The sequence below is a fragment of the Diabrotica virgifera genome, chromosome 3, assembly GCF_917563875.1.
Source record: "Diabrotica virgifera virgifera chromosome 3, PGI_DIABVI_V3a".
Classification (NCBI taxonomy): Eukaryota; Metazoa; Arthropoda; class Insecta; order Coleoptera; family Chrysomelidae; genus Diabrotica; species Diabrotica virgifera.
Genome location: NC_065445.1, coordinates 271,281,023 through 271,302,691, shown reverse-complemented (window position 1 = coordinate 271,302,691; position 21,669 = coordinate 271,281,023). Strand labels below are relative to the sequence as shown.

Below are 21,669 nucleotides of genomic sequence, written 5' to 3'. Positions count from 1 at the left end.
TGCTTAATTCGTAAACACCTACATGTCTTTCCAGCAAGGCCTCATCATGACTACTCCACCAGAAATTCAACATTTTATGTCTATTTATTGATCCCGTCCTCTGAGTTGGTAAAGAAACTATATTATATTCCGCAAAAAAACTATACAACCTTCTCCCTTTACAACTTAAATCTGCAACATCTCTTCCCAAATGCCGTAAAATGACAAAAGCCCATGTATCCAAAAGGCCATATTATTCAGTAGAAGAGTTTCTTAATAACTAACTAAGAAATTACAGTAATGTACGTACAAGTATGTAACTATAGTATATTTATCTATATTTGAGTGTCACATGCAGCAGCTAAACTGATCAGTTATGTTTGTATTTTGTTGTATTGTATGTTCAATTTGCAATTTATATTAATTTTGCAAGATATTTTTTTTGTTCTTGCTTTACTTTATTAACTTGAATTTTTTTTAATATTGATGATTTATCTAATTTCAGAAAATTGTGTTTGTTATTGTTATTTATTTATTTTTTTCTTACTCTATATAAAATTGTAAAATTTTCAGTGACAATAAAACATATTTCTATGCTATTCTAATATTTTAACCGAACAATGCCATACATTGAAAATGGGTGACGAATAGAAAATTTGTCTACAACGTTATAATAGTTATAAAAATAAGAAAATATTACGGATATTATAATATAGAGCTATATATTCTTCTACATGTTTTTTTCTAAAAATGTAATAGCTGTAGCGTAAACAAGCAAGAAAAATACTTTACATTATGTAAAAGACATTTCGTTTCGTCCTAATTCTCTTTAGATGTTACATTTTCATAAAAATTCTTGATGAATAATAAACACTTTGGACTTATTTTTTAGAACAAAATGAGGCGGAGAATGCGTCTGGCGAAGAGGATAAAACAATTAGTTTTTTATACATTTTAATAGAATTCCTAACATAGTTAAATAGAAATTTATGCAACCTGAGAGTTTAAGATGTTTCTTCTGATCCCAAAGAGTCTTTTAGCTGATTTCGTAAAAATTAACTAAAACATTTGCGATGGCTGCGTCTGTTAATATAATTTTATTCTGTTGTTTTGTGTCCTGCTTCTACATTTCTTCCTTTTGGTTTTTAATTTAGTATTAGTTTTAGTGTTTTAGTTGGTAGATTTTTTCCATACTTCAATTACTCCAGTGTTTACTTGTTGATTCCATTGCTGCGACGTAGCGCAAATTTTCCTAATTATATACCAAACGTTCTTAGAACGTGTTGAAAAAATTTTTTACAGTGAATATTTTTATAAGCTTACATTATGGTATCTGAGCTAAGGTTTTTACATTTTGAACTTAACTTTTTTTTGCAGTATATATTATATTAATCTGTTATTGTGATTAAAGGTCGGTTCTCAGTTATCTACGACTTCTTCGCATTTTTTAGACCACCACAGTGCTGGTGTGCATTTCCGTGTTTGCCTCAAACCTTGCCTGGTAGTCAGAAAGCCTCAAATTGTTTATAGTGTAGGAAACAGAGGTTGAACCTTGCACAATGGACACAAGTCCGATTTTATTTTTTTTTTCTGGTATATTAAGGGGTACTTATTATGTGAATAACTTTTTCTTAAAAATTTCGCCCCGGAACCCCCCTTTTCACCCCTTTAAAGGGGGTAATTTGGGGTTTCTGCGGAACGTAGCCCTTCCTGTACCTTTTGCAAAAAATTTATTTTATAGAAATATGAAGAGGACTATATTTTCTACGATTTAGTTCCCAACAGCATACTTATGTCTATCACCCACCGTTTAGTGGGGATGGGGCCCCAAAGTTGACAAGTTTTTAAAAAAGATGTTTTTAAAAAAATTATTTTTTCCTAATAGTAATGGAAGTTAAGAAGAAATCCTGCGGCAATTATTCACTAATAAGTGACTAATTTTTTGGTAAAGGTTTAACTTAAGGGTAATTGCCCTTTTTTTAATTACAGGGTGTTACATTTTAAAAAACCCCTTTTGATACCATCTGAACCGTTTATGATAGATTAAAAGACTTTCAGCGATTACCCATGTACTGGTGCTATTTACAAATTTGTATAATGCACCCCCATTTTTCCCCGGAACCAGCCAAAAAAAGAAGAATTAATAAAGAAAGTGATTTTCTTGGAATCCTTCACACACAATGCCCTTTATTAATATACTTTATATATAATTTTGTGCACGTTATTATTACCCATGCATGGACACCAAAAGCGATTTCCTAGTGTAACCCCTGTAGCCAAAAAAAAAAAATAAAATGGGAGGTTGAAAAAAAAAATTTTTTACGAGGTGTGTCAAATAATATGAATTTAGAAAGAATTCTAGAATATTATTTGACACACCTCGTATAAAATTAACAAACTTGGATAACTGATGGCTGCCTCTTGAGGTTTAGACCATGCACAGATTTTTATGAAGAATAACTTTTTTTCCTACAATTATTAATAAAAGAGTTATTACATGTCTAATAAATAAAAATAATGTTCGGAATCGGTAATTTAGGAAAATTTCAGATTTTTTTTTTTCAAGTAGAAGGCTGTTATTGCATATTTGAATATGGTTTTTAATTAGAAATAACTTTTCATAATAAAATTTTTTGATATTTTGAAATTTAAGGTAGTTTGCTCTTAAGCGAAATTCATATTCTTTGACATACCTCGTATACTGTTGACAAAATTTGATATCCGATGATTGCATCTTAGGTTTTAGACTATGTAGAGCACTTTATAAAAAGGACTTTTTTTCGTAAAATTGATATTAAAAAAGTTTCCCATATGGTTCCAAGTTAGGCAGACACCCTGTATTATATTATTATTTTTATAAGAATGGCGTACTTTTATGCTTTAGCGACAGTGGCGGATCCAGCATCGTTAAGAGGGGGTGCAAATTGGCTAAATTTTTATAAAAATAAATGAATATTTTTATAATCATTAAATATAATATCACTTGGTTTGAGGGGGGGGGGTGATCGCCCCATCACCCCTTCCTGGATCCACCACTGCTTAGCGACCACTCAAGGGTGAACATTGTGCTATTAAGGAAGGTAACATTAATGCAATAAAATGCGTGTGGGTGGCGAAAATATGCAAAAATTGATTTTGGGCCACCACTGTGGCTTTGGGGCGCAAAGAATGTAAAATGTGCATAGGTCATAATTTGTAGGTTACACTGTATTGTTTTATTTTACATAAGTACTTTATCAATAAAACGAACAGGTGACGAAAAAAAAAGACAAACACTGGAGTCCGCCAAAGCATATCTGAGGTTTACGGCGCCACTGTGCCGTAACGGTTACTTATACGAAAAAAATGAATAGGACCTAATTTTTAGAGTAAATAGTGGTCTTTAACCTTGTATAAGATTTGTTTAAAAAGAATGCATAGGTAATGACAAAAACGTAAAAACATGCTCGCCAAGGGATAGGGGTAGTTTCTGCAGTATATTTTCAAGGATAGGGGTGGTTTCCGCAGGGATGTTGCAATAACCATATATATTTTTGAAAAACACTATTGATGAAGCATATGCCCATATGGACCAAAAAGCAAACACAACATTCTTTTTTCAATCCCCCATTTTATTTATTTTTTTTTTTTGGCTACAGGGGTTGCACTAGGAAATCGCTTTTGGTGTCCATGCATGGGTAATAATAACGTGCACAAAATGATATATGAAGTATATTAATAAAAGGCATTGTGTGTGAAGGATTCCAAGAAAATCACTTTCTTTATTAATTCTTCTTTTTTTTGGGTGGTTCCGAGGAAAAAATGGGGGTGCATTATACAAATTTGTAAATAGCACCAGTACATGGGTAATCGCTGAAAGTCTTTTTACTCTATCATAAACGGTTCAGATGATATAAAAAGGGGTTTTTTAAAATGTAACACCCTGTAATTAAAAAAAGGGCAATTACCCTTAAGTGAAACCTACACCAAAAAATCAGTCACTTATTAGTGAATAATTGCCGCAGAATTTCTTTTTAATTTTCATTACTATTAGGGAAAAATATTTTTTTTTTTAAAAACATCTTTTTTAAAAACTTGTCAATATTGGGGCGCCACCCCCGCTAAACGGTGGCTGATAGACATATGCTGTCGGGAAATAAATAGTAGCAAATATAGTCCTCTTCATTTTACTAGTAAATAAATTTTTTGCAGAACGTACAGGAAGGGCTACGTTTCGCAAAAACCACAAATTGCCCCCTTTAAAGGGATGAAAAGAGGAGTTCCGGGGCGAATTGTTTTAAGAAAAAGTTAGTCTGATAATAAGCACCCCTTGATATACCAGAAAAAAAATAAAACTGGACTTGTGTACATTTTGCAAGCTTCAACCTCTGTTTCCTACACTATTAACAAGGTTCTGAAATTTCTTTTTCCACCTACCTCTACCGAAAGTATACTTTTCCGGACCTGATTGTAGGGAGCAAAGTTGTACTTTTCCTCCCTAGGGAGGAAAATATTTTTCCTCCCTAGGGAGGAAAAGTAAAAGTGACGTCATGGTATTTCATTCATGAAATATAACTTATTGACGCCCTGTACAATATCTATTTTCTATTACGTAAGTATCTATACATTTTACCTTTTATTTAAAAACACTCTGTATTTTGCAGAATGGTAAAAAACAGTAAATTGTTATTCTGATTTAACAATGTTTACATTAATAATTTGACTTATATTTGACAGTTGACAGTTATATTGTTACTTGTTAGTTTTATTTCTAATAAATTTTGTTGGTTAGTTCCATAAATAAGTTTAGTAAAAATGAAAAAATGACTTGTTATTTGAGGAAGGTGGAAAAACCATATGTATACCATGGGAGTAAAGTGCCTTTTCCTCCCTTGAATGACTACTGCCCTCCGCTACGCGTCGGGCAGTAAACTTCATTCTCGGGAGGAAAAGTAACACTTTCCTCCCTTGTTATACAAATAGCTATTTCGTGGCATGTCTAATTTAAGTATTTATATGGGATTATGCCACAATTATTGTTGTCACAAAAATTACATTTTTAATTAACTAATGTTTGACATTTCGATTTCCACTCTAGAAATTGTTTTCAAAAAAGATTATTCTAAAAATGCTGGTTGTATAGCCTTTTATAGTTTTATTATATATTATCTGTCTTGTCAAAAAATTTACATACTTTGCCTAGATCTTATAAGCTACAGCAAGTGTGTGGCTGAAAAGAATTTTTTGAAGGCGATAATTTTGCCGTAGGGACATCAACTTCTTCTGACTTTGTGTGTGTGTTATTTTGTGTTGATTTATTTATGTAATCTTTATCATAGATGTATTGGTATAAAATAAGTTTTTTTTATTTTATACATAGATGTGCGTTCGTGTACTGTGTGTTGCTGTCGTATCTCAGATTGTTGATAATTTGTTCTTCGACTTCCTTTACTTCGCTATCGTTGGTATGTTCTTGTTGTTTTCTTTTAGTAGGTATTGGCAAACAAAGCCTGCTACATTCGGCTGATGGGTTTGCTATACATTTTTCAGTGTTAAGTAAAATGAAGTCTGCTTCTTTGACCTTTCTCTTCTTTTATGTATTTATGTTGTATGTCTCATTCATGATTATTGATGCATCTTTCTGGGATGAATATCTGGGATTTCTAAAGGAGTCACTATTGTTGATGTATGTTTCATGCTCGCTTACTCTGACATTTAGTAGTTTTGCAGTTTCTCCCACGTAGAAATTGTGCCTCAATTTGTGTTGTGGTTATTCAGATCACCTATAATTATTATTTTTTAAACCTATTAACAATATGATAAACGTTAAGAAAAAATTTACAAAATTATGACCGTTCATAATTTTTAATAACAACTAAAACCTCATACAAACTACGAATAGGTAGGTGTACCTTAATAAGAACACCTGAAAATATCGCAGAAAATAAGGAGAACAAAGAATTAGAGCAAATAAGTAGAGAAAAAGTAATACAGGAAGTATCAAACGTAAAAATAGGTAAAGCTGGAGGGGATGATGACACAGACCCGGGAATGGTCTAGTACATGGGAGAAGAGTACCGGATAAACTGGTTGTTGAAAATATACAAAGAGGCATGGGAAAAGCAGCAAATCCCAAAGAACTGGCAAAGTAACCTTACAGTGCCAATATACAAAAAGGGAGAACACGTTAACTGCGAAAATTATAGAGCAATATGTTTATTATCAGTATGTTTTAAAATATACACGAACATAGTAGAGAAGATGCTAAGACAAGAGGTTGAAAAAGAACTGGGGGAAGAACAAGCAGCGTTTAAACCAGAAAGACAGACAAATGATAACATTTACATCATTAGAAATATAATAGAAAGAAGTATTGACTCGGGGGGGAAAGCTCATTCTGGCATTCATAGATCTAAGGGCAGCATTCGACTCTATAGAAAGAAAAATTATATGGAAATGCTTGCAGAACATGAAAGTACCAATTACACTGATAAAAATAATTGAAAGTATATACAGAGTAATAAAAGGACGTGTACAGATAGCAGGAGAGAGATCTAAAGAATTCAATTGGGAAAGAGGTATCAAACAAGGAGACAGTCTTAGTCCGCTACTATTCATAAAAGTCATGAACGAATTGACTAGAAATACTGGAGAAAGAACGAACCAAATACAGACAATAATAGGATACCAAAGATTACAGCCAATAAAAATAGAAGCCTTATTGTATGCGGATGACATAGTCCTTATAGCAGATTCCGTGGCAAAAATGCAAAAACTTATAAACATATGGACAGAAGAAATAGAGAAATTAAAAATGGAAATAAACATCGAGAAAAGTAAAATATTGGTCATCGGCGAAAAGGAAGAAAATGAAATTGAGATGAGACATCTACGAGCTATAGCCGGAAAGAATAAATGGGATAGAATAAGAAATGAGGCAATAAGAGGGATAACTAAACAGGAACCAATAATAAATAAAATAATAAAGAGACAATTAAACTGGTATCGACATCTGATGAGAATGAAACCTAGTAGACTAACAAGGAAAATTCACGAAACAAGAAATATTACAAAAAAGAAAAAAGGCAGACCGAAAAAAAATGGATACAGTAAATAGTAGAAGCAGGAAATATTAAACAGAAAACGCTTGAAAAAATGAAACTAATAGCACAAGACAGAAAAGAATGGAAGAGATCGGTGAAACCCAAATCCGACACTTAAAAGGGTATAAGGAAGGGGAGAAAGAAATAAAGAAAATATCGCAATAAAAATCATATAAAATAGACAAAAGTGCATTATTTTAATAACGTAGTTATAAAATTACATGCATGTGAACACTCTTATTTTTGCACCTATTTTTACGACAATTATTTACTTGAGATTTCGCAAGATGGTTCTAATTACCAGTAAATGACCGAGCCACTTTTATGTGAATAATAATCGTATCTTTCACCTTGTGAATAAATCTTCAATTCAAGTCAGATCCATAACAAACATTCATTCTAACACCCAATAGTTCAAGAGCCGACTACCAAAACGATTATAAAAAAACCGTATAGCAAAAAGCATATTAGCATATAAACAAATTATGAATTAAAAAAAGGAACTAACTTCGGCCCTAATTATTGTAGGACAAATTTTGGTTTTTTAAATTTGTGAAAAAGTGGCAGCTTTTCGAATAAGAAAAAATAATTAAAAAATCCACAAGGAAAAGAAAGAATGTTTTCTGTAGCTGGCTGTATACCATCAATCACAAAAATTTTATTAAAAAATCCTTTGGTATAAGATTTTTTTATTAAAATCCCTTTAAGAGTTACATCACAGAACGTCTTCGATTTTTTACAAAGTCAGCATCAGTGTTTAAAAATAAACAGGTTAAATGCTACCTGAGCCACCAAAGAAATATCAGGGTGAGTACTCTTTAAATGGTAGATATACAGGGTGTTTCATTGGGAAACGGAAATACTTTAATGGTGAATAGAGGTCACCAAGGTGGTTCTAGGTATACTAAATTTTTTGCCCTACCGACTTTTATATCCGAGTTACAGGGTGTTTTATAGATTTTGCTTATTTCTTTCCTAAGCCATAACTTTAGAACCACCCTGTATATTTTTTTAATATTTGGTACACATATCTCTCATTCAAAACCCAAACTACCGACATACTAATCACAAGAAAAATCCAGGTCCGTATTAACAAAAAATTATAAAATATTTGTGACCTTAAAACAACACCCTGTATATTGAAATTTTCAAAATCTGTTTGCATATTTAAAAAGAGCACAAAGAACTAAGTCTAATAGTTCGCTTAGATTTTTCGGCCAGACAATTTTTTGACTTTTATTTTGAAATTATATTGATTTTTTTAAGAACTCCACATTAAAAAGCAGGTATTATTAACTTTTAATTACAAATTATTAAATGTATTGAATAAATACTCATTTTAAAATTAGTCAATATTTATTTACCACATTGGAACGACCCAATTATTAATCACAAGAAAAATCCAGGTCCGGATGAACAAAAAAACATAAAGTAATTGTGACCTTGAAACAACACCCTATATATTGACATTTTCAAAAATTGTTTGCACATTTGAAAAGACCATAAAAATCCGAGTTTATAGATTCACTTTGATTTTTTGTGCAAAAATTTATTAACTTTAATTTTGAAATTAAATATATTCAAATTTTTAAGAACCCTGAAATTAATAAGCAGGTTTTTAAAGCAATTTTTATTAATAAATCATTCAAGTTGATGAATAAATACTAATTTTAAAAATAATCAGTTATTATTTACAGCATTAGAAGGACTTACTTACTAATCACAAGAAAAATCCAGGTCCGTATTAACAGCAAAATACAAAGTAATTCTGACCTTGAAAAAACACCCTGTATATTGAAATTTTTAAAATACGTTTGCACACCTGAAGAGAGCACGAAAAACTAAGTTTAATGTCCGTCTTTAATTTTTTGTGCAGACAAATTTAATGACATTACTTTTGAAATTATATCGAAATTTTTATTATGAGTTCCCAGAGTTCTTAAAAATTTCGACATAATTTCAAAATTAAATTGATTAAATTGTCTGGCCAAAAAATTGCAGCTAACGATTAAACTTAGTTTTTGTGCTCTTTTCATACCTATGTATGTGCAAACGGATTTTGAAAATTTCAATATACAGGGTGTTGTTTCAAGGTTACAATTACTTTATATTGTTTTGTTAATCCGGACCTGGATTTTTGTTGTGATTTGTAAGTGGGTCATTCGAATGTCGTAAATAAGTATTGATTATTTTTAAAATGGGTATTTATTTAATAACTTTAATAATTTATTGTTAAAAGTGATTTAAAAATCTGCTTTTTAATTTCAGTGTTCTTAAAATTGTCAATATATTTAATTTCAAAATTAGTCATTCAATTTCCTTCACGAAAAATTAAAGCAAACCGATAAACTCAAATTTTTGTGGTCTTTTCAAATGTGCAAACAAATTTTGAAAATTTCAATATACAGGGTGTTGTTTCAAGATAACAATTACTTTATTTTTTTTTAATCCGGACCTGGATTTTTCTTGTGATTAATAATTGGGTCGTTCCAATGTGGCAAATAAGTATTGATTAATTTTAAAATAAGTATTTATTCAATAGCTTTAATAATTTATAATTAAAAAGTTATTAATACCTTCTTTTTAATGTCAGAGTTCTTAAAAAATTCTATATAATTTTTAAATAAAAGTCATAAAATTGTCTGGCCGAAAAATTAAAGCGAACGATTAGACTTAGTTTTTTGTGCTCTTTTCAAATATGCAAACAGATTTTCAAAATTTAAATATACAGGGTGTTGTTTTAAGGTCACAATTACTTTATAATTTTCTGTTAATCCGGACCTGGATTTTTCTTGTGATTAGTATGTCGGTCGTTTGGGTTTTGGATGAGACACATGTGTACCAAATATCAAAAAAAATATACAGGGTGGTTCTAAAGTTATGGCTTAAGAAAGAAATTGGCAAAATCGATAAAACACCCTGTAACTCGGTTATAAAAGTCGGTAGGGCAAAAAATGTAGTATGCCTAGAACCGGCTCGGTGACCTCTATTCACCGTTATAGTATTTCCGTTTCCCAATGAAACACCCTGTATATTTATATTATAAATGCATATTTACTTGAAATTCCATAGGATGGATAATATTTATAAGGAATTATCCCCTTCGGTAAAGTATGACATTCCCATCACGTAGGATGTAAAGTGAGTTGTTGTGTCTCTACATGACGCCAGTTAGATGGCAACTCCCACAAAAAATAATTGTTTCCCGGTCAATAGTAAAAAAGATATTAAAATTGTTCAAAGTACAAAATTGCAATGGTTTTACAATGAGATTTTGCAATGTTGGAAATCGTTTTATTAACTTTTTTTATACTAGTAGAATTATCATCAAACGAAATTTACTTAACTGGAGAAATTGCGAAAGAATGGCTAATATCTGAGTTCATCCCAAAATCCAAAAAATCCAAGGCAATGAAATGTGAGGAATATAGAACGATGAGTTTGATGAACCATGTTTTAAAAGTTTTCTGGTTGAGCGATTCATGAAAGTGTCTACAAAAATTTAGCTAAACAAAAGCATACCTAATAGGAAACCAATTGGGATAGAGAAAAAGCTTTGGCACTAGAGAGGCATTATTTACAAACACTCGTAGAACGGTTTCGAAATGTCAATTGTGGCTATTCATATCTGGTTAACTTTCAGAAAGCCTTCGACAAAATACAGCACAGAAGATTTGCCAACATATTACGGAACACAGAAATATACATGGTGAGGCAAATAAAGGGCCTATTAGAAATATCTCGAGAAGTTAAGGCAACAGAATCGTGAAAATTGGAATAAAGGGGTTTTGAAGGATGATCTATTAAATGAAAATATTTTCATCTATTTGCTACTTCCGGTTATACCGGAAGTTGCTTATAACTTTGTTTTTTTAAATGGGACACCCTGTATATTTTTACATTTTTGCATTCTCTTCGATGTCTTCTTTCTTAAAATATGAGGTTTTGTAACGTTATACAGGGTATTTTAAAAGATAATTACGTTTTTTTATTAATTTCGTAGCAACATTCACACCCTGTAGAATTGTAGTAGTTTGACATCTAAAACTCCACTTACGTTCAAATGATTCTTAATATGGTCTACTATTGTTAAGAATCATTAGTATAGCTAAATTTTTAATTTGAGTATACAGGTTTGGTCGAAACTCGGAATCGGTATTTTTGAGTTTCCTTAAATGGAACACCCTGTATTTTAGTATTGTAATGAAATGGTATTTTATGGTACTTTTTTATTTCTTAAGCATTCTCTATACCTAACTGCTTTAATTTGTGCTTAATTCTTAATCGCACCAACAATCTTAACTACGTAGGTATTTTGATAGATAAACCATTATTGGTAATTTTAAGGATCAGTCTGGATTAATATGTATTTATTTCTGAAAACTTATTTGTGATTGAATATTTTCACGGCCAACCTAATAAAATTTTACATATTTTTTGTTGAAATTAATGTTTAGCTTGAATCACCAATAACTCACAAATTAAAGCAGTTAGGTATATGGAATGCTTAAGAAATAAAAAAGTACCATGAAATATCATTTCATTACAATACTAAAATACAGGGTGTTCCATTTATGAAAACTCAAAAAATATTCATTCCGAGTTTCAACCAACCCTGTATACTAAATATTGCAAAATTAGATATACTAATGATTCTTAACAATAGAAGACTATATTGAAAATCACTGGAACGTAAGCAGAGTCTTTAATGTCAAACTATTACAATTCTCCAGGGTGTGAATATTGCTACGAAATTAATAAAAAACGTAAATAGCTCTTAAAATACCCTGAATAATATTACAAAACCTTATATTTTAAGAAAGAAGATATTGAGGAGAATTTAAAAATGTAAAAATATACAGGGTGTCCCATTTAAAAAAAACGAAGTTTTAAGCAACTTCCGGTATAACCGGAAGTTGCAAAGAGATGAAAATATTTTTATTTAATAGATCATCCTTCAAAACCCCTTTATTCCAATTTTCATGATTATGTTGCTTTTAGTTCTCGAGATATTTCTAATAGGCCAGTTATCTGCCTCACCCTATATAATCAAGATGTGAGAATCATTACAAATTTATACCAATATCAGAAAGCCATAATTCAAGTATAGACAAGCAAAAATCTAAAGATATTCCAATAAGAGTCGAAGCAATAAAGCACTGAACCTCCGAAAAAAAACGACAAGACGGATCTTAATAATTCTTTTTGCATTCGATTCGTGAGTGCGCCAGGAAACTTTGTGACCCCGAGCCATGATATACCTAATATTGAAAACCTGCATATAAAAAATGCATTCTTAAAGTGCATCTCAAACAGACAATAAAAAAAATTTAGAACTCGTCAATTATAGGCGGAAATGAGTTCAATTTTATTACTCGGGGGTTTTTGGGGTCGATGAAAACGAATATGACGTCAAAAGTGATCTCCGGAGTACCTGGTGCACAAGGTACCTACTGTTTACCTCGTCTTGTGGAGTTTTAGGCAAGACATTTATTAAAAAATTAGTCAAGAATAATTACTCGGCTATTTTTGTGGTCGCTAACGACGAATGTAACATCGGAAGCGATCTTCGGAATATCTGGTGCCTAAGGTACCTACTTCTTATAAAGTTTTCGGCAAATTCATTAAAAAATTAGCCAAAAATCATTACTCGGGTTTTTTTTGTGTGTTAAAAGTGCTCTACGGAGTACTTGGTAATCAGGGTACCTACTGTTTACCTCGTTTTCTGGAGTTTTTAGCAAATTCATTAAAAACTTAGTTAAAACTCATTACTTAGGGATTTTTGGGGTCTCTGACGACGAATATGACATCGGAAGTGATCTCCGGTGTACCTGGTGCCCAGAGTACCTACTGTTTATTTCGTAACTAATGATGTTTGACTAATTTTTTAATGAATTTGCCGAAAACTCCAGAAAACAAGGTAAACAGTAGGTACCCTGGGTACCAGGTACTCCGTAGATCACCTCCGATGTCACATTCGTCGTCAGCGACCCAAAAAACCCCCAAGTAATGATTTTTGGCTAATTTTTTAATGAATTTGGCGAAAACTCCGTAAGAAGTAGGTACCCTGGGCACCAGGTATTCCGGAGATAGCTTCCGATGTCATATTCGTCGTTAGCGACCCCAAAAATCCCCGAGTAATGATTTTTGACTAATTTTTTTAATGAATTTTAATGACGACGTAAACAGTAACCTTATCAACAGGTACTCTGGAGATCACTTTTGACGTCATATTCGTTGTCAGCGACCCCAAAAACCCCCGAGTAACAAAATTGAACTCATTTCCGGCGATAATTGACGAGTTCTGAATTTGATTTGTCTGTTTGAGATGCACTTTAAGAATGCATTTTTTGTATGCAGTTTTTCAATATTATATCATGGCTCCGGTTCACAAAGTTTCCTGGCGCATTCACGAATCGAATGCAAAGATCTTGTCTTGTCCTTTGTTTTTTCGGGGGTAAGGCCGATTTAGTGCTTTATTGCTTCGTCTATAAGAAGAGAAATACGACAAGGATATCTTCTTTCTCCTCCACTTTTTAATATGTGCTCAGAAGAGACGTTTAAAGAGGTACTAGAAGACATCAAGGAAGGCATATCAATTAACGGAACACTAGTGAACAATCTATAGTAGTAAAATAATAGATAGTAAAATAATATAACATTAGAAAATCAGAAATTTGGAATATCACGGACATATTACACGTGGAGATACAACTTGCTCCAACTCATTATACAGGGAAAGATTTAAGGAAAAAGAAGCATAGGGAGACGCAGAATATCGTGGCTACGCAACCTGAGCGAATGGTACGGATGTACATCAAATGAACTTTTCAGAGCAGCCGTCTCCAAAGTCCAAATAGCTATGATGATTACCGACCTCCTTCGCGGAGATGGCACTTAAAAAAGAAGAAGAAGTGAATAATCTCAAATATGTAGACGATACAATACTTCTTGTAGAGAGCAGAGAAGGACTGCAAATCTCTGCAATACTGCAAGAGGTATGAACGCAAGAGAAAGAAAAAAACATGATTGTAAATAAGAACAAGATTCTTCTTCTTATATTAGGCCTCTTGACCTGTTCTTAACCGATTTTGAGCTTGTATTCGTAGCTGTGATGTTGACTGCCAGCTATCTCGCCACCTTTTAACGGACCTTCCTATTGGTCTCTTGCCTGCTGGCTTTGAATATTTGGCTAGACGGGCTCTTCTCTCGCTGTCCATTCTCCTCACATGCTGATTCCACTCTCGTCTTCTCTGTCTCCCCACTGTACTATGTGTTGTATGTTACAGAGATCTCTTATTCTGCCGTTCGGTATTCTGTCTTTGTGGAATATCCAAAACGGATAGTCACTAAAAGAAGAAGAAGTGCTCACAGTCTGATTGAAAAGACGTCCTATATGAAATGGTAGAAAAATTTAAAAGATTAAGAGACACCCAATAATCTACAAGACAGACCAAACAAAAAATAAATTATCTCAAAAGATTAATAAACCTCAAAGTACAAAATTCACGAATTTGAAACAAATATCAAAGAACCAATTAAATGTTGCAAATTTTTTACAGCGGGCCCATGAACTATAAAGAAAGTTGTCCGTTACATTGAGATTTCGCCATGTTGTACGAGAAAAAAGAAACAAATGAATTGTTGTTTATCTTGTGTAAACCGCTATCGCTATTGAATATATATTGAAAATTACGAGACAAGGAGTTCATATTATTTTTTATAGAAAATCTTTTCTGCATAAGAGATGAGATAAGTTGATGTAGATGTCTGAATACCAAAGTAGACATGACAAGAAACTTATTTTTTACCCGAGCGGAGTCAAGAAAATTACGCCGCCATTAATGAAGTTGGAAAATTTATTTAGTGAAAGATAGAACTCTTAAGGCGGCTTTTTGCAAGCGAACAAATAATTATAGGAAAAGGTGGCCTATATTTCACCCATTTCTATACATAAAATGGTCGTTTATTAATGGAGTAAGATAAATAAAAAACGTCATTTACGAACGAACAAATTTATTAATTTGAGATATATATTGGGGAGATCTTTTATATCGGTCTTATTATTAATACAATTATGATCTTTTTATGTGAATCATCTCCAATATACATTTATTATTGTGGTTCTTTTCTTTTCAAAAACTGTACATTTCCATAACCAAAAGAATGTTTGTTTTTTTTAGCTGTAGTGTTTGATTGAGTGACTGATTTGATGTCAGATATAAGTTTAAATTAAAACTGCCATAACTTTGATTCTCGACCACATAAAGGCTTGTGTGACAGCGACAACATGTGTGTTAAGTTACTTATGAAACAGAAAGCTACATTTTTAGGCGATCAAAATAAATAATTAGAGGGTCGAGCTAAGAAATCAAATAAATAGATTGTTGTATACATATATAGAACTTCTTCTTTTACTGCACTACAGCCCAAATTGAGCCTTGGTGTCCTTTATTTTTTGCCTCCACCCTTGTTTGTCTGTGGCGGCACTTCTCCATACATACACTCATAAAAGTGCTTGTGAATCGCTTAAGTATCTTTCGAGCGCTTTCTTGGCTTTCCAATCGGTGTCTTTCCCTGGATTCTAGCGTTCAGTGCTCTTTTTGGTAGCCTATCCTCTCCCATTCTTATCACATGTCCGGCCCATTGCAATATTTGTATTCTAATGAAGTCTGACAGGGGTGTTTCTTTTTAAAGTTGATAAAGCTCGTTGTTGTACGGCATTCTGAAGATTCCGTTTTCCCTCAGACGTCCTAGCATTTTCCTCAGTACTTTCCTTTCGAATGCGTCTTGTTTGTTTTTCAATGTTTCTTTCAGGACCAATGCTTCACTGCCACATCATGTTATTGGTCGAATTAAGGTTTTATATATTCTCATTTTGTATTTCGGTGGACACTTTTAGACCGAAATATATGGGAGAGGGAAAATAAGCTCTGCTTGCCTGCGTTATTCTCTTCCGTATTTCTCCAATTCTCCGCGTACTTTTAGGCAATTTGAGATTGTCAGTAAAAAGTATGACCAAAACGCCATTTTCGAAAGCCTGGCTAATTTTAAAAAGCTGTATCTTCCAATATACCAAATGGATTTTAACACAGAAATGCCCGTTTGAAAGGTATTTAAACAACCTTTTATTTGCCGGTATCTGCATTTTTTCATTATTTTGTTAAATTTTGACAATTAGTTGGAAATCATAAAATTTGTAACTTTTCTTTTCGTTCTTCTTAACCTACAAAAAAACGTACCTTTTGCGGCTTTGAAAATTATTTCTTCAAGAAGTTGGCATTCTAACAAGAAAAATTAGATTTTGTGCCCTAAAATCGGTCTACCGGGATTAGAAATAATAAGGTATATTATACTCAAAATAAAAATATATACCATTTTTATTATTCAGTTGCAATGCGAAGGCAAAACAATCTTACTTTTCAATTAGAATACGGAGTGCAATCCAGCTCTCTGAATCGCGATTTTCGATTCTTATTGGAATCTCATCGGAGAGAGCGCAGGCTTGTTCTCCATATCCTAACTGACCAGCACCGAGAGCTTTTCCCACACATTGCAACTGAAACAAATAGGGTAGGTGACTAGCGTCATCTGGCAATTGAAAGATGAAATTTTTCAATCCTAAAAGCAACATTAATAATATTAAAAGTATTAAAAATATTACTAAAAGATTTTTAAATTGAAAAACTTATTGGTACATTTAGCTGGTGACACCTCCAAGGCTTCTACAATTTTCAAGCCAAATGGATGCTGCAGTGAAGACAAAGGGAAGGAATTCTACACTATGCAATTCAAATCCCCCGTCTGCAGCTTGGTAAAGTTCCAACGGAAAAAGCAGCTAGTTACTCTACGGAGTAATACGAATATAAAATAAAAATGTATACCATTTTTATTATTCAGTTGCAATGCGAAGGCAAAACAATCTTACTTTTCAATTAGAATACGGAGTGCAATCCAGCTCTCTGAATCGCGATTTTCGATTCTTATTGGAATCTCATCCATCTCAGATGCATTTTCCGTTGGAACTTTACGAAGCTGCAGACGGAGGATTTGAATTGCATAGTGTAGAATTCCTTCCCTTTGTCTTCACTGCAGCATCCATTTGGCTTGCAAATTGTAGAAGCCTTGGAGGTGTCACCAGGTAAATGTACCAATAAGTTTTTCAATTTAAAAATCTTTTAGTAATATTTTTAATATTTTCAATATTATTAATGTTGCTTTTAGGATTGAAAAACGTCATCTTTCTATATTATACTTCTTCAAATATGGAGTAAAAAGGGCTATTTTGGATTATTTCGAGAGACATATAAGGCCCGGGGGTACCTAGAGCGTTAAAAAAATAATATAAGCTACTTTTTAAGGTACAATAATGTACCAACATTTGGTAAAAATCCGCGCGCACCCCCTACACAAATGGTCAAAAAATAAAAATATTGCTCATAAAGATTATTTGTAAATTATTTATCTGTGTTATCTGTATTAAGAAAAAATAATTCTACTATTGTTTACTTTACTGCTATATCACACAGTTTGTTAATTTATTTAGTATTATTAAGTGTTATATTATGAAAAATGCCTATCTGTACCAATAGATTTTTAATTGTTACTTTTAATCTACGTTATACTTTCATTTTAATGCGATTTAAAAAGTTTATCAAATGTTCAATTAGTGCGTGAACGAGTCTATTTAAAAACCATTAATCGTTTTATATGATTGATAGTTCTGCTTAAGGTTTATGTTGTATCTTAAAAAGACAAAAGCAAATAATACAGAGTGTGTACAATGTTTCATTAGATATTGTTCAAATATTTTGTGCATAAATTTATAATACAAAATAGGCAAACGAATGACTTCGACAGCTATAGATCCATTGTGACTGTAAAACATACAGAAAATGATTAAAAACAGAATACAATCCAAATATGAAGACCTAGAAGCTGTTAATGGAGAGTGACGGATGATCCAGGAGAAGAGAGACTAATACTAGATAGAATTAATGCATAATATGTCAGTCAATACAGAAAAGAAAAAAGGAAGATAAATGGGAACAGAAGACAGAAGGGACAGAAGAGGAAAAGAGAAGATAAGTCAGCTTTGAAGCTGACAAAATCGTTTTTAAATACAATATTTTATGATTTAAGTTATTTAAGCTGACTATTAAAAATAAGAATAGGACTACAAATATTCACCAAATTTGTTGAATCTGATTGAATTCGCAATGGTAAGGGAGCAATCTTAACACATTGTGTCCAAAAATATGTATAGTCTCGTTTACAATAAATATTTTTGGATTTTCATTCCTTCTGGAATCAAGATATATATGCCATATTGTATATTCGGCAATCAAGCTATACATACATGCGTTTTCTATTGACTATAATAAAGTGTCCTGAAATGAAAGATAGACCACAAGGAGCTCAGTATTATATCGAATTTATATTAAAAGCGTACTTTAGAACGCTTTCAGAGGATATTAAAATCAGACATAGAGTGAGACAGGAATGCGTGTTGTCGTCAATATTTTTTAATGCCTACTCTGAAGAGATCCTGAAAAAAGTTCTTGAGGGTGAAACAGCTGGAATAAAGGTAAATGGAGTTCCCATTAACAATATTAGATATGCGGATGACACTGCTGTCATCTTAGCCGAAAATATTGAGAATCTTCAGAGGCTTGCGACCAGAATAGTGGAGTATGAACAAGAAGACGGTCTAACAATGAACACCAGGAAGAAAACATTTATGAGAATATCTAAAAGGGGAACCAATGTCGAACTAGTAGACCAATATGTATATCTTGGAACAATGATCAATTCCACAAATGATTACTTCCAGAAAATCAAAATCAGAATAGAAACGGCTACAGCATATATTAACAAAACGAGAAGGGTGCTATGCACAAGAGATTTGCAAATAGAGCTAAGAGTTAAGTTGGTTAGGTGCTACGCTTTTCGACTTTGTTTTATGAAATGGAAACTTGGATCTTGATTGCGGCATCAATGAAAAAACTGAAATCATTGGTGCTGTGAGGTTACAGAACAATTCCGTGGACAGAACACGTCACAAACAAAGAGGTGCTGTGAAAAATGAATAAAGAAATGGAAATTTAAATACAATCAAAACAAAAAAAATGGAATATCTCGGGCATATTACACATGGAGAGTGATACAACTTGCTCCAATTGATTATGAGGAGACGTAGAATATCGTGGCTACACAGCGTGAGAGAATGGTATGGATGTACATCAAATGAACTTTTCAGAGCAGCCGTCTCTAAAATCCGAATAGCTATGATGGTTGCCGACCTCCATCGCGGAGATGGCAGTTGAAGGAGAAGATTCCGTCTGGTTAACTATAGTAATTTCGGCTTGAAAAAATCCTGAGGAAATATCATTTCACGAGTTAAATTCCCTTTTTTTCTAAGACTAAGTTTTCAATTCAATGGCATATAAAACAACATAATGTTATTTTACATCCCACCAGACTGAAAACAATGGCAACCTTCTCTGGTTTCACCTCCGAGGCTTATATAATTTGCAAGCCATAACGGATGCTGAGACTAAGGAAGATGAGGGAATTTTACAATTTATAATTCACGTCCCATCTGCTCAGGGCGGTAAAGTTCCAACGGGAATGGTTCCTTTCGTACTTCAATCAGAGTAAACATGTAAATAAAAAATTAATAACCATTTTCAATTTCGTTGCAAAACGAAAATACAGCCGCATCATATTCTAGTCCAATCAGAGAGTGCAGCAAGCACCTCTACCGGTTTCGAAACTTATTAGTCTCTCATCAGGAGGCACATATGCTTCTCTCTCTGATCCAACCAAAACAAACCCCGGCGTGCAGTCACGGATTGCAACGAACAAAATGGCATAGATGCCCTAGCGGCAACTGCTAGCAAAAGACTAAGTTTTCACTCTAATTGCATAAAGAATAACATAATGTTACTCTACATCCCACCAGACTGAAAACAATGGGAACCTTCTCTGGTTACACCTCCGAGGCTTCTACAATTTGCAAGCCATAACGGATGCTGAGACTAAGGAAGATGAGGGAATTTTATGATTATGACTTGCAAATTGTAGAAGTCTCGGAGGTGTAACCAGAGAAGATTTTCATTGTTTTCAGTCTGGTGGGATGTAGAATAACATTATGTTGTTTTATATGTCATTGGATTGAAAACTTAGTCTTTTGCTAGCAGTTGCCGCTCGGGCATCCCTGCCATTTCGTTCGTTGCAGTCCGTGACTGCACGCCGGGGTTTGTTTTGGTTGGATCGGAGAGAGCAGCATATGTGCCTCCTGATAAGAGACTAATAAGTTTCGAAACCGGTAGAAGTGCTTGCTGCATTCTCTGATTGGACTACTCTCTTTTGCAACGAAATTGAAAATGGTTATTCATTTTTGATCTCTTTTTTTTTAATCAAAACCATGAGGCTAACATAAAAATTATCCACAAGGAAATGGAATTCCTGTAGCTGTCTGTATACTGTATACCATAAAACACAAAAATGTTAAATTTGTTTGTAAAAGGTATTATTTTCAATTCCTAAAGAGGGCTACATCAAGACAACAAATGTTTTCGGAATAAGAATTCCATCAGCAGGTTTTAAATTCGAAATAGCATACCTGAGCTACCAAGATAACATAACATAACATAATCGATGATCATCTTATACCGTAAGGTGTCGAGGTGTCTTCTGTACTCGTTATTCTCTGCGAACTTACGCCACTTTTTTCGGTCCCTAGCTAATTATTTGACTTCCTTACCGTCTGGACATTGCAACCCACATGAGGCAGAATTATATGTTGCCTGAAGTTAAATCTAGGAAAATTTAAAACATCGTAACTTTAAAACAACACTATGTACAATTTTTGTAAACATTAACTACTTTAAAGGGTATTCACCCCATGATCTTAGTGGCTCAGGCATGCTATTTCGAATTTAAAACCTGATGATGAAACTCTTATTCCGAAAATGTTTGTTATCTTGAGGTAGCTCTTTTTAGTGGCTTTTTTAAATATACCTTTAGCAAACAAATTTAACATTTTTTATAAAAATTCTGTATTTATGAATTTGTTGTAAATATGTACTTTTAATATTCACCAGGTACATGTACCGCCGATTCTGATATTCCCATTATCATATCAATTCTCAAAACATAACAACTTGTTACCACACACACAAATTTATATAACTCTGAAGATAACGAGGTTTCGAAAAACACAAAACAATCAACGTGCAGCACAATCGCTTTTTGTGTATCTACTAAGAAAGATGGCAAAATATTGGAAATATTACATTTTATTTTCCAGCTACTGCTGTTGACAGGTTTCTCTACTCCTCGAGACTTGAGATTTCCCAAAGTTTATTTTATTATGATGGGTTTTCACAGTTTATTAAAATAATATAAGTATACTTGACCTTGACGTAAGGAACGTTCTTCGAAGTGTTGTAGTGTAGAACAATTTGTAATGTGAGTGAAGTTGAAGTTTTGAATATAATTTTTCAACAATTCTGTCTGTGAGAACTGACAAGCGCCGTTCAAATGTGAATGTTTTCTTAATTGGTTATTGTGACTTTTACTCGTGTACTTAAACAAGAGGTAA

At 32.8% G+C, this 21,669-nt stretch overlaps 1 protein-coding gene across 4 annotated transcripts in view; it reads left to right on the top strand.

Moving 5' to 3' along the window:
- LOC114325575 (class A basic helix-loop-helix protein 15-like) overlaps positions 1-21,669 on the top strand; it is a 313,876-nt gene that overhangs the window by 252,957 nt on the left and 39,250 nt on the right. The window contains exon 1 of one of the 4 annotated variants that reach the window (XM_050647401.1): positions 21,326-21,665. The exons of the other annotated variants lie outside the window; for them this stretch is intronic. The gene's annotated coding sequence lies outside the window, so the exon portion shown is untranslated. Of the gene's footprint in view, positions 1-21,325; positions 21,666-21,669 lie in introns of those variants that run through there. 4 annotated transcript variants of the gene reach the window in all.